The sequence below is a fragment of the Podarcis cretensis genome, assembly GCF_951804945.1.
Source record: "Podarcis cretensis genome assembly, chromosome: 1".
Lineage (NCBI taxonomy): Eukaryota > Metazoa > Chordata > Lepidosauria > Squamata > Lacertidae > Podarcis > Podarcis cretensis.
In genome coordinates, this window is record NC_137170.1 from 101,500,522 (window position 1) to 101,513,444 (window position 12,923).

Here is a 12,923-nt window from a genome sequence, read left to right on the forward strand (position 1 = left end):
AAAGGATTCAGTCTACAGTTGTGTCTGTTCCAATCTTTCACCCCATCACTCCATAGTTTTTAGTCATGTAATTACAGTGTTACCTCGGGTTACATACGCTTTGGGTTACATACGCTTCAGGTTACAGACTCCACTAACCCAGAAATAGTACCTCAGGTTAAGAACCTTGCTTCAGAATGAGAACAGAAATCGTGCTCCGGCGGCGCGGCAGCAGCAGGAGGCCCCATTAGCTAACGTGGTGCTTCAGGTTAAGAACAGTTTCAGGTTAAGAATGGACCTCTGGAACGAATTAAGTAGTTAACCCAAGGTACCACTGTACTGGGCACACTGGCAGCTGGGGCTTGCCCATGGTTATAGCCAGTCATGGGTAAGCTGGGGGCATGGTTTGGGGAGTGGAGCAAAAGTTAGACTTCGCCCCTCTGGTCTGCTCTCTGACTATAAAAACCAGCTATGCCTGGGTCCCAGCCTCAGTTGTTCCTAGATTCCCTGCCCACATTCCCTGCTCTTTATGTTGTAGATAAATGGGCAGTCCCTGAGGAGGACATTGCTATGGAAGTGTTCAGTCACCATACAGGGGGCGAATGTAATCAATCTATACTTTCATAAACCCACTCACACTCATTCATCTGGCTACCAGGCTAAATACAAGCCTCAGCTAAAGCTGTTCACAATTTGCCACCTTAGTTCTTACATGGTCTGTTGGTTTTTCATAGTGAAATTTTGATAGCAAGTATTAAGGTATCATGTGAAAATCTGGACTTGTTTGGTGGAAACATCACTTTCAGCACCTGAAGTGAAAATCCCTGTTTAATTTGTGTATTTTAGATATGTTTAATCCCCACTTTTAAGTATTTTGTTGTAAAGTTATATGCTCAATGCTTTCATCTGAGTCCTCAATTGCTAAGTGTGTTGAGACATAGAAACTCTGAGATTTATTTTATGATTACCATTCCACTAAGCAAATATTGCTGCAACATATAACTGAGAAACATTGTTTCCTAGTGCAAAATACCACGTAAGTAAATTCTGTAGTTTCTGCTGTTGTATTACTGGAGCACTGCTTTATAGCTACAGTTTTATATTTTATATTCTGTCATACTTGCATATACCTAACTGCTTTTTTTAAAAAATCTTATTTTGCATGAGTCCAGCACAAGTTAATAGAAAATTAGAAGTATGCTATTTCTTCTGAACCACCTTACCGCACCAAAGATAATTCTTAATTAAATGAAGGTAATAAGAAAAAGGAGGCCAACAGACCCTCAGCCTTCAGCAATCTACATAGAAACAGAATGTTTATATGTGAACTCTTACTGTGATCATCCCAAAGACAGAACTGTCATCTCTGAAGCGAGAAAAGAACTTTATAAGAGAACCTGCCCAGTGCCTGAACTGAGGCAGGGAGAAAACGAAGTACTTAGGGGTTTGATTTAATACACTTAAAGAGATGATAACAAGTCTGCCCTCGCATGCCTCCTCTTTTTTGCAGGTGCCAAAACCCCCACTGCCCAACAAATCAGAAGAGGATTTTGATCCATTGCATCCACAATCCCCTGACATGCCCCAAAATGAGGGGGGGGGGGGAGTAAACTAGGCCTAGAACTAGCAAACCATTTTCCTCCCCTGGGGCTGATCTGGAAAATTCAATTCAAAAAGAATAAGCCCCAAGAAACACACATCCCCGCTTTGGCAGTCATGGAGCGTTGGATGGGGGGGGGGGAGCCTGGGATCCTTTGATTGACCCTGCCCCTTTGCTTCAGTAGTTGTGTAGATATGTAAAACGTTTTATCAGCAGCATCAATTGACAAGTTTTACTATGCCTGTCAAACTTTAGTGACTATTTTTCTTCAGTTTTAAGGGGCTATGGAAATGAGACAACTATTAGGTTTGGTTGGGAAGGGTCTGCTTTTTTTGTCTTTTGTTTTTCAGGAAAGCTTTTGGGTAAAATTCATACTGCCTTATACAAAATTGCTACCTCCTCTAGTGTCAATACTTAATTTAAGTATTCAGTGGTATGCATTAGCAAGCAAACATAAAGAAATCATCAGCAGAAAGATTCACGGTCTTTCTTGATACCGATTGCTTTCAGTATCTTCAAACTTTTGTAGTGAGTCCCTGCAGGGAAGCCAATACTATCGTTTACAATGTGTGTGGTTTTTGTTGTTGTTTTTTAAAAAATATTTTTTATAAAATCTGTGCTGTTTCTTTTTAAAGCAAGTAGTTCTGTTCTATCATTTACCTGAAAATTATTTTGCACACCATTACCAACTCTGTTGGCATCCAGCTGTGTCAAGAGACATTGGAGTGTGCCTCAGGGGGTGAAGTCAAGCCGCTGGAGAAACACAGCGCCTGCTGTGGCTGCAGAGACTGGTGACTCATAACTGCTCCCTCCCATGTTGTTTTTGCTGTGTTCACAGCACCAAAGTGACCTCCACAGGGCACAAGCCTGGGCAGTGTGAATGGAGGTCCTGGGCTGCCCAGACCCCACTTTCGCCTTGCTGATGTGGCCCAAAGTAAAGCAGAGTGATACATTTGGCATCAGCTTGACTGCAGGAGTTGCCGGAAGGAGGCATACAAGATGCCATCCAACACATAATAAATAATACTAAATAATAATTATAAATGATAATGCTTAATTAATTATTCACTTTCTAAACCACCATTCTCAAGGCAATTTACACATAAAATAGTTAAAAACACAAATACAAGACTAAAACGCTAACAAGTGGTAAAGACCAACTTATTCAGCTGCAAAACCCATCAAAACAATGCTCCTCCCTCAACCTGTCAAACAGGGGGCCTGAACTCCTAGCTTTCATTAAAAACACAAGTCAATCAGATATATATAAATAAAATATGAAATCAACACATGGATACAATGTTCTAACACTTATTAGGCAGATACAGAGGCACTGCTGCAGCAAAGGACACTTAATCACTGTAGCTAAGCAATCAGGAGGGAGGAATATGAGGCATTTCCTGTATCTTTCTTGCTGAAGAGATTCACTCTTTTCCAACTGCAGTGAGTACAGGTACAGGAACATATCAAATGATGTTTTTAATAGCTGTGTGGCAGGAACAAATTAAGCACAGTAAGCCTTTTCTAGTATGGAAATTCAATTATGGGGAAAGCTTTCCCTATTGACATTCTGTCCGATATCTTATCGCTTATGTGTGGGGCCCTGATTTACGTTTGGACTCTGTAGTTCAGCACAGCAGCTCATAACATTCTAAATGCTGAATAAATTCTTGGGGATGAACTTTTTATGAACTACAACAGTTCATCTGGATGAACGTGGATTGAAATACTTTGTTTTGTAAAAGTACAAACTAGAACTAGTTCCTTTTTAAAATGAACTTCCCAAGCACCTGGGAAACTTTGAAAAAAGCCTTTTTTAAAAAAAAAACCCAAAACCCTTGGCATGCTTCTTTTTATTATTAATGAGAAGTAGTAGCATCTTTTCTAACAAGGAATGCACACAAATTAAGCTAGATAATTTAGTTAGTTCAGTGAAAACTGGGTGCAACCCTTTATTTACTGGAAATATTGTTGAATGTTGCTTAAATCTATCTATAATGGACTGAGATTAAACTGAAGTGTATGTAAAAAAGTCATAAGCATCATTTTTATCATAAGGAGTTTCTTCTGCTGCTGCTCTGTTCTAAAACTTGTGCCATGAATTTTGTCCCCACATATTGTATTTTCACCAGCATCATTCATTACTTTTTCATTCTGTCTTTTTGTTATATATAGGTTTTTGTTGGCACAGAGCTCATTTTTAAAGTATTTTGTTTCTTTGGTACTTTATGATCAACTGCCATCATTCCAGACAATCAGTGAAATCTATTTCATTCTAGCCTATAAAATATTACAGGACAATATGGTGAAAGTTATAGATTCTATACCCACCCTGGACCCACTGCTCTGCAATAGGTACTGACCAGTTGCTAATATACCATTTATTGGCAAGTTGATCTAGAGGGTTGTGACAGAGCAGATGCAGGCAATCTTGGATGAAACTGCTTAACTAGACCCATCTCACTTGGGGTTCAGACCTGGTTTTGGAACTGAATTGTCCTTGGTCACATTGGTGAGCAGCCTTTGTTAAGACAGAGAAAAGAGGAGCGTGTGCTTACTTATTCTGCTCAATCTATCCAAGGCTTTTTATACCACCAACTGGCTTTGTAGGATAGATGTCATGTACATTGTTTTACACTGGTTCCATTCTTACCTGCAGGGTTGCTTTCAGAGAGTTGCTCTTCAGTTCCCTTGTATTGCTGCTATGGGGTGCTACAGGGCACTATTTTGCTGCCCCGTCCCCCGTGCTATTTAACATTTATACAGGGCTGTCAGGAATGGGGATGTGGCATGAAGTGTCAGCAGTAAGTTTAAGCCCTGTGGGTGAGTGGTTTCTGTGTCTAGGTCAGGCATGGTCAAACTTGGCCCTTCAGCTGTTTTGGGACTACAATTCCCATCATCCCTGACCACTGGTCCTGTTAGCTAGGGATGATGGGAGTTGTAGTCCCAAAACAGCTGAAGGACCAAGTCTGGCCATGCCTGGTCTAGGCCAATGACTCCTCTGGATGAGTAAAAATTCCTCTGAAGGAACAGGTATGTAGTCTGAGGGTGCTCTTGGATCCATCTTTTCATTTGAAGCTTGAATGGCCTCAGTTGCTAGGAGCACCTGTTACCAGCTTGGGTTGGTAAGACAACTACAGCCATTCCTGGACCAAGATGGCTTTGCCACTGTGGTCTTGGCATCGGTAACATCAAAACTAGATTACTGCAATGTACTCTATGTAGGCCTCCCTTCGAGCTTAACCAAGAAACTACAGCTGGTGAAGAATGCAGCAGCTTGTTTGTTGAAGCTATGGAGTCAGCTATACAGCAGCAAATAAAATGTTTTAAGTGTGTTTTAACTGCAATATACAATGTGACACTAGATGATGATGGTGAGCCTCATGGAAAATCCAATGTATTTTAAAGAACACTTTTTTAAAAAACAAAACAAAACTGTTTTTATGTATGTGTAGAGTCCACCCATGTAACACTTTTGCTAAGGGAGCTGCACTGGCTGTTAATATGCTACAAGGAGAGGTGCTAGGTTTTGCTTTCAGCATTTGAAGCCATAAGCAACTTGGGGCCAGGCTACATAATGGACTGCCTTGACCCATATAAATCTGGCTGGCAACTGCACTTCTTAGATGGGGTCCTGTTGAGAGTACCACATTCCCAGAGGTGAGCAGTTCCAGCCCTCTGGAATAAATTACTAGCTGAAATTGAACAGGTGTCTAATGTCATGATGTTTAGACACCTACTGAAGATATTTCTGTTTAAGAAGGATTTTCCTGGGGTATGACCCAGTCTATGGACTATTAATTGGTAGTACATCAGTAAAAATGGTTTTATTGTTCTTAAGCTTCATGGGAATGCTTTTTTTATATTGAGAACTTGTACTTTTTGTATTTTATTTTAACTTGTTGTACTCCTCTTTTCAATAAAGCCCAATGTGTGTTGGCTATGTGGCTTCTCACAGACTCCTTTTAATGTACCTTTGACATGGTGTGGTAAACCATTGGCTTACACTGAAACATATGCACTTAAGAGGTCATGCTACCACTTCACTGTATGTGTGAACTGAGGAAAGAACTAAGGGATGATGTCAGGTGCTGGAAGGCTTCAGCCAGGAGCCTGGCATGTCAGACATTCGTTCTCCTGCTTACTGTGCTACTGGAAACAAAATAAAAAAATTCCTTCCAGTAGCACCTTAAAGACCAACTAAGTTAGTTCTTGGTATGAGCTTTCGTGTGCATGCACACTTCTTCAGATACACTGAAACAGAAGTCACCAGACCCTTCTATATAGTGAGAAGGTGGGGAGGGGTCTCACTATATAGAAGGGTCTGGTGACTTCTGTTTCAGTGTATCTGAAGAAGTGTGCATGCACACGAAAGCTCATACCAAGAACTAACTTAGTTGGGCTTTAAGGTGCTACTGGAAAGAATTTTTTTATTTTGTTTTGACTATGGCAGACCAACACGGCTACCTATCTGTAACTGTGCTACTGGAGTTAGTTCTTTCATCTGTCTTCTACCATGAATTTGTTGATCACTCCTAACTTTAAGTTCAGCCAATTAATATCTTTTTAAAGGTAAGGGGTAAAGGGACCTCTGACCATTAGGTCCAGTCACAGACAACTCTGGGGTTGCAGCGCTCATCTCACTTTATTGGCCAAGGGAGCTGGCGTACAGCTTCCGGGTCCTGTGGCCAGCATGACTAAGCCGCTTCTTGCAAACCAGAGCAGCACACGGAAATGCCGTTTACCTTCCCACAGGAGTGGTACCTATTTATCTACTTGCACTTCGTGCTTTTGAACTGCTAGGTTGGCAGGAGTAGGGACCAAGCAACAGGAGCTCACCCCATCACAGGGATTCGAACCTCTGACCTTCTGATTGGCAAGCCCTAAGTTCTATGGTTTATCTTTTTAATAGGACATAAATAACATTATCACTGATGTCAGGAAATTTGTTTGTATTTTGCTACAAGTTCTCCTTATCTAAAGGGCAGGTTCATCTGGGTCCAGTTCAGTTATCTCTGCTTATACACTCTTCCCAATCATTCATCTCTAATGACTGGTAAAACTAGACATGTTTTCATCACTAAAGGATGCTGAGGTAAATCATGAAATAGATTTCTAAGGCAGGAAGAAAGCTATCATCTATCTATGTCCTCTGTTATTGATTACTGTTCATGTGGAGTATTTTGTTTTTGACAGAATACTTGTGTCCATCTCAGTAAAATAATTGGACTGAATCCAATCTTTAGCTATCCATAAAAAGGAAGGGCTACTTCCATTCTTGAAAAAGTTTTTTAGTTCATCAGAGGAATCTTGTTGACAGAATAAGAAAAGGGTGATGTTTGCCAGTTCCCACCTAGGAAACCACTGTCCTGGAGGATTCCCCATCCCACCAGATTTGATTTTTTGAGAGCACAGGGGGAAGTGGAAATTGTCAACAACAACCAGTGGAGGTGTTCTCTGTGACCAAGGCAATGTCTAGAGCCAAACCTTAGCAGGTGCATATATAAACATTAATTATTTTCCCCATTGTTAAGCATATCTCTTTGCAATTTATTAGAGGTCCTTTCATGAGCATTTTATTTGTTCAGTCATTTCCTGTAAAACAGGTACGTCCTATTTTTCAAACATATAAGTATGACTACACAGATAAAATGCTTATTTGTCTCATGAGAAGTGACAAGTTCTGGCAGCAGAATGAGAGTAATACTAATTTAGAAGATGGAGAATGGTGGTGACAGCTCAAGTTTGTACTTTGTGCCCAGAAAAGGAAGGGTCCCTTAGTACCATTTATCAAGTAAAGAGAGCTGAGAGTAGGGGCAGTTAACAATTCCATTCTGATGAAGTGGGAAATGCAATATATAATTGTAAAACACAGTTTTAGGTCAGCACTTGATCCTTCACAATTTGTTAATTTATTTTCTAACAGGGTTGTTCCAGCCCCAAACTGCAACCCAGTGTATGCATCACAGAACATTTTGAACTAAAAGGAACCCAAAAACAAAAACAAAACTGAATATGTGTGTAATTTCATTCTCCTCTTTGTAGCATAGATATCTATGTTATGGACAATTTACTTTCTGCAACGTGTCCTTTACTTGAAAGTAATCGGAAAAGAAGATAAAGTGGCAAGCTGTGTAAGGCCTAAGAGGTAAAGTAATTGTTTTGAATTTAGTTTTCTTTTAACTGTGTTCTTTAAAAGAAATAAAAGCTGCTGATATTTGCTTCATTTGAAGAAATATCACATCATTTTCCCAGCAGAATTTTTTTTTTTTTAAGGCAGAGGAAAATGCATAAGGAGTCTGTGTCTAGCAGGTTAAAAAAATAACAAAATCCAATAAATGTTTTAATGTAATATGAAAAAACCAATTATTACTTATGTTCGCCTCTTAGAAATGGAGAAGTGCTTCACATATTACATTTTCTGCAGCCAGCCTAAAGTCCAGGAAATTCTAAGCTTAATTTGATTTTGAGAGGTGCCTAGGATGTTGCAGTTACCCACAGAAGCTTTAATACTATTAATAGTACTTGTGTGCCCAAATCACTTAACTACTCAGCAGCAAACCTGTTAAGCATTGCTGTCATTTAACCATTACCAAGAGAAAAAATCCTTAGTCTGAATAATAGCATTTTTTTAAACAAATACTATCAGAGCAATAATGCTCAAGATTTACAGGTTTTCAACTTGCAGTGCATGAGCACACATAAGTCCTTTTTGTTAGCACATTTCAGATCCCCCAAATATATATTTCATACCATGCTGTCCAGCAACTACTTGTGGACTCAGGCACAGGAAGTGCGCAGCCCAGCACAGGGCAGGCCAAGGGAAGAAGTAAAACACATGGCATTGGCACTGGGTTGAAATAGGCCTCAACTTTATTGATTAAAGATATAAACAGATTTTGGCGAAGGCACCCAGGAGTCGCAGGTAAGCTGTCATTTTTACATTTATGCACTTTCTCAGATTTCATTCATTAGTCACATGGGAAACTTTGCATTCCTAAATCAAGAAATATCAAAGTTTGTATTTGCCTGGAATACTCATATTTTTGGAAGGACTGCCCCTTCTTCCATGAACGAAGGGTAAAATGTGCAAAATACAGTACTCAGTATGTTCTTAGAGGGACACATTTGTTCCATCATGTGTTCTAGCACTGTTATAGGTTAGGCTGAATTCCTGTGCACACTTACTCATGAGTAACCCCTACTAAGTTTAATGCTGGTTTTCTTGACAACAAGTACTGCTAAAGAGTCTGGAAACGCATTTTGTATTTAGCAGGTCTGTGCAGTAATAACAGCTTGATTGTGTTCATTCACAGGCTAATGTGACACATGAAAGGACGCGTGGATTGTAGCATCTGCTCTGCGGATAATCTAAAGTCCACCTTGTAAACACAGGTGTGATGGACAGCAGAGCCAGACTAGAGTCTGGTAATGTTGTTCCTCTGAAACACCACCAGAGTGCTGAAGCCTTTCATGGATTGGCTACAGAGTCAGCTAGCCACAGAGTGGGGAGGAACAGCACTTTGGGAGGGGGAAAGAATAAAAGGAGCAGTTTCTGAGGGAGAGATTTAAGCTGGATTTAAGTTGAGGGATAGGTTTGGGTTTTGAGAAGGGCAAAGGTTCAGGTTAAGAGATATAGTTTGATGGGAGGTAGGGAGTGAGATAAGAACTGGTTCTGAGTGAAGTTAAACATACACACTGAGTCTGAGTCTAGCCAGAATAATAATAATAATAATTTATTATTTGTACCCTGCCCATCTGGCTGGGTTTCCCCAGCCACTCTGGGCGGCTTCCACAGAGACCAAAAATACACTAAAATGTCACACATTAAAAACTTCCCTGAACAGGGCTGCCTTAAGATGTCTTCTGAATGTCAAGTAGTTGTTTATCGCTTTGACATCTGACGGGAGGGTGTTCCACAGGGCGGGAGCCACTACTGAGAAGGCCCTCTGCCTGGTTCCCTGCAGCTTTGCTTCTCACAATGAGGGAACCGCCAGAAGGCCCTCGGCGCTGGACCTCAGCGTCCGGGCAGAACGATGGGGGTGGAGACGCTCCTTCAGAAGACTCCCAACCCAGTAACAAGGGGTGAGGTGATCCCCTGGTGATCTGTTATACTATTTAGAAGACCTTAGGTGTGTGATGGTTAAGAGAGTGGGTAACTTCAGGAGAAGTGCCCCTCGCTCATGAAACAAAGTATTAAGCTGTGAAGGAAGTATTTAAATGTAATATCTAAGTGACAGAAACTGAGTTAAGCATTTTACCATCTGTTCTAGCAACCCGAACCCGAACACCTACCACCTGAAGTGTAACACCTTGCTTTTAGTAACTGAAGTTTAAGAACAGCTGTGCCTGTAGTATTGTGTTTAACCCTGAGACATTTAAGAGTGAGTTAAAGTAAATAAGTTAACTTCGACTTAAAAAAACACATTTCCTGACCTACTTTGTTTCATACAGTTCTGTTTGTTTAACAAAACTTTTCTTATTTGTTTGATCAACTCCTGCCTGAGACTCTAAACCATTAAGTTTTCCCTCATACAAGTCCCCACTAGATAACCTGTTGTAAATTGCAGAAATTCATGTAATTGGTGTACTGTGAAGTATATTTAATTGGGGGCAGTTAGCGGGAGTAGATCCACCACATTATTAATTGGTGATATTAGGTGGTGGGTTTGCTACATGAGGTCTATTAATGAGGGGTATGGTTTTTTTAAATAGAAAAAACATTGTGTACAATGGTACCTTAGGTCCCAAACTTAATCCGTTCTGGAAGTCTGTTCCAAAACCAAAGTGTTCTAAAACCAAGGAGTGTTTTCCCATAGAAAGTAATGCAAAATGGATTAATCCGTTCCAGACTTTTAAAAACAAACCCTAAAACAGCAATTTAACATGAATTTTACTATCTAATTAGACCACTGATCCATAAAATGAAAGCAATAATCAATGTAAAGGTAAAGGTAAAGGGACCCCTGACCATTAGGTCCAGTTGTGACCGACTCTGGGGTTGCGGCACTCATCTCGCTTCATTGGCTGTACAGCTTCCAGGTCATGTAATAATAATGTAAAATAATAAAATAAATAAGACAGTACTATAGATGATGATGATGATAATAATAATAATAATAATAATAATAATAATAATAATAATAATTTCTTACATGCAGTGATGATAGTCATTGTTTAGATGGGGGGGGGGGCTTTTATCCGTTTATCCAGTCACACAATCAACCAGTAGCTGAACTGGGTTTCACACAGTCACAAGTCACAAAAACGTAGTAAGAAGCCACAGTCACAAGTCAGTCCCATAAAACGAAGAACAAGTCACTGTAAAAAAAACCATGAAAAAGCCACACAAACAAAAACGCAAGAACAATGGCAAAAACAAAAGCTCCAAATATCACCTCTTTGTTGTGTGGGTGCTCGGGACTCAAAAGCCAACAGACTCAACAGAAAGCCTCTGATTAGCAGCGGGGGACTCAATTTACAAATGGAACACACTCATCAGGAAGCGGAACATGTTCCACTTCCAATGCAAAGTTCACAAACCAGAACATCTATTTCCAGGTTTGCAGTGTTCTATTTCCAATTTGTTCATAAACAAAGCTGTTCTAATACCAAGGTACCACTGTATAAAAATCTGATAAATTCAGTGCCAAAGCAGACTGAAAAAGATATTCTGTTTCATTTATTCCAGCTTGGGGAGTCTAGAAAATTGATTTGGGCACTATGTTGTCATTCTGACAATGAATTATAGGAGCAAAAACACAAATCCGAAGGTTCATCCCAAATGCTTTAGCAATATGTCATAAAAAATATCATACACATACATGATTTGTCAGATTTATCTTTCTCTATGGAACCTTTCAAAATGCTAGGGTTAACCCCAGGAGCTTAACCAACTAGACTTATACTACTTCAAAAAGCATTTCAATTCCTTGTGTATTCTGTTGGTCTAAATTGTTAGAGCATATACTTTGTACATGAAATGCAACTGCCACACATCTTTTGCTTTGTGCAATGGGTTATGCATGTGGTGTCACTGTCAGAAACATTAGAGATCTCCTCCCTGTCTAGCCCAGCTTACAACCCGTAAGCTTGGATTCAGTATATTCAGAAAAGAGTTAACATGGTGACTTTGTAAAGTAGCAATTACAACAAACCCTAGTTTTCTTCTGGAGCCTTCTCAGCCAGCAAGACTCCCACCCCTTCACACCATTCTCCAGGGATGATCTCCAAATTCCAACCTCAATGTCTATTGAAAGAAAATGTCTCCAGATTACTACAATCACCGCACTGCCAACCCTTCCTTTTCTTTTCCATTTTTCTTTCCAGCAGCTGACAGCGTTTCTCCATTTTACCTAGCAGCAAATCTAGCTTTCCCCTATCCTTCCATTATGTGGAAATGGACATATTCATCACTGGAAATGACTAACACTTGAAAGTGCTAACAGAAAGCCTTGATCAGAAAAGGCCCTGAGAATATTATTTCCCTAAAGCAAAATGTAATTTATTTAATCCTTGAATGAGAACAAATTTCCATTTCAGAATGAGTTTCTTAAAAAAAAAAAAAAAACTTCCTTGAAGATTTTTGGATAGCAAAACCACAGCAATGCTACAGCTTCAAAGTCAATGCCTACCTATAATGCCTCTCAAGCCCTGCTTAGAGATTTGACAGGATGGAGGCCTTGACAGTTTCCTAAGAACAAGAGCCAAGCTTTTTGGAAGACTAACTCAGATCAATCTCTCCCCCCCGCCTCTCTCTCTCACACCTCAATGTGGAGGAAGCTCAATAAGGTTAGGAAGTGGTTGCTGATGGCAGCAGGCAGATTATTTCTGTAATATGGCCCATTTGTGTAGTAAGTGGCTTTCAAAACTTGTATCCCCTCATAGAGCACTGCCATATAGAAACCTGCATGGGAATGCTTAGCTTGGTTTAGCATGTTCTATCTCACTCCATTTTAACCCTCTTATAAATTATTGTCTTTTTATTTATTCTTCTTTTTTTTAAAAAAAATTAGATCTTCACCCCGGGATTGTAAAAAATTCAATTTTTTATTTGATTTCACTGATCATGCTTGCGGGCCGCAGCAGTGGATCACGGCTGAGATCAGGAGCGGCCAGGACACTAAAAAGCCTCCTGGAAGCTGTACAAGTGGCAGTGGTGGCGATCACGCCCCAGTCCCAGAAATCAGTGCATTCCTTTGCAGAAATAGTTACAGACTAAAAAAACCCGCTCTTTAAAGCTGAAGTGCAACAAATGGCAGTTCGGGTTTTCTGTGGATTGTCATTTTCTCTGATTCTGCTTTAACTTGCGAGTTTTCACAGGGAACGCTCTAGTCTAGAGCAC

The 12,923-nt window shown here is 40.1% G+C and overlaps 1 protein-coding gene across 3 annotated transcripts in view; it reads right to left on the reverse strand.

Annotated features, from left to right (window-relative positions):
• The window catches only part of LRP1B (LDL receptor related protein 1B), a 782,700-nt gene that overhangs the window by 296,409 nt on the left and 473,368 nt on the right, over window positions 1–12,923 (reverse strand). The gene's annotated exons all lie outside the window — the stretch shown is intronic.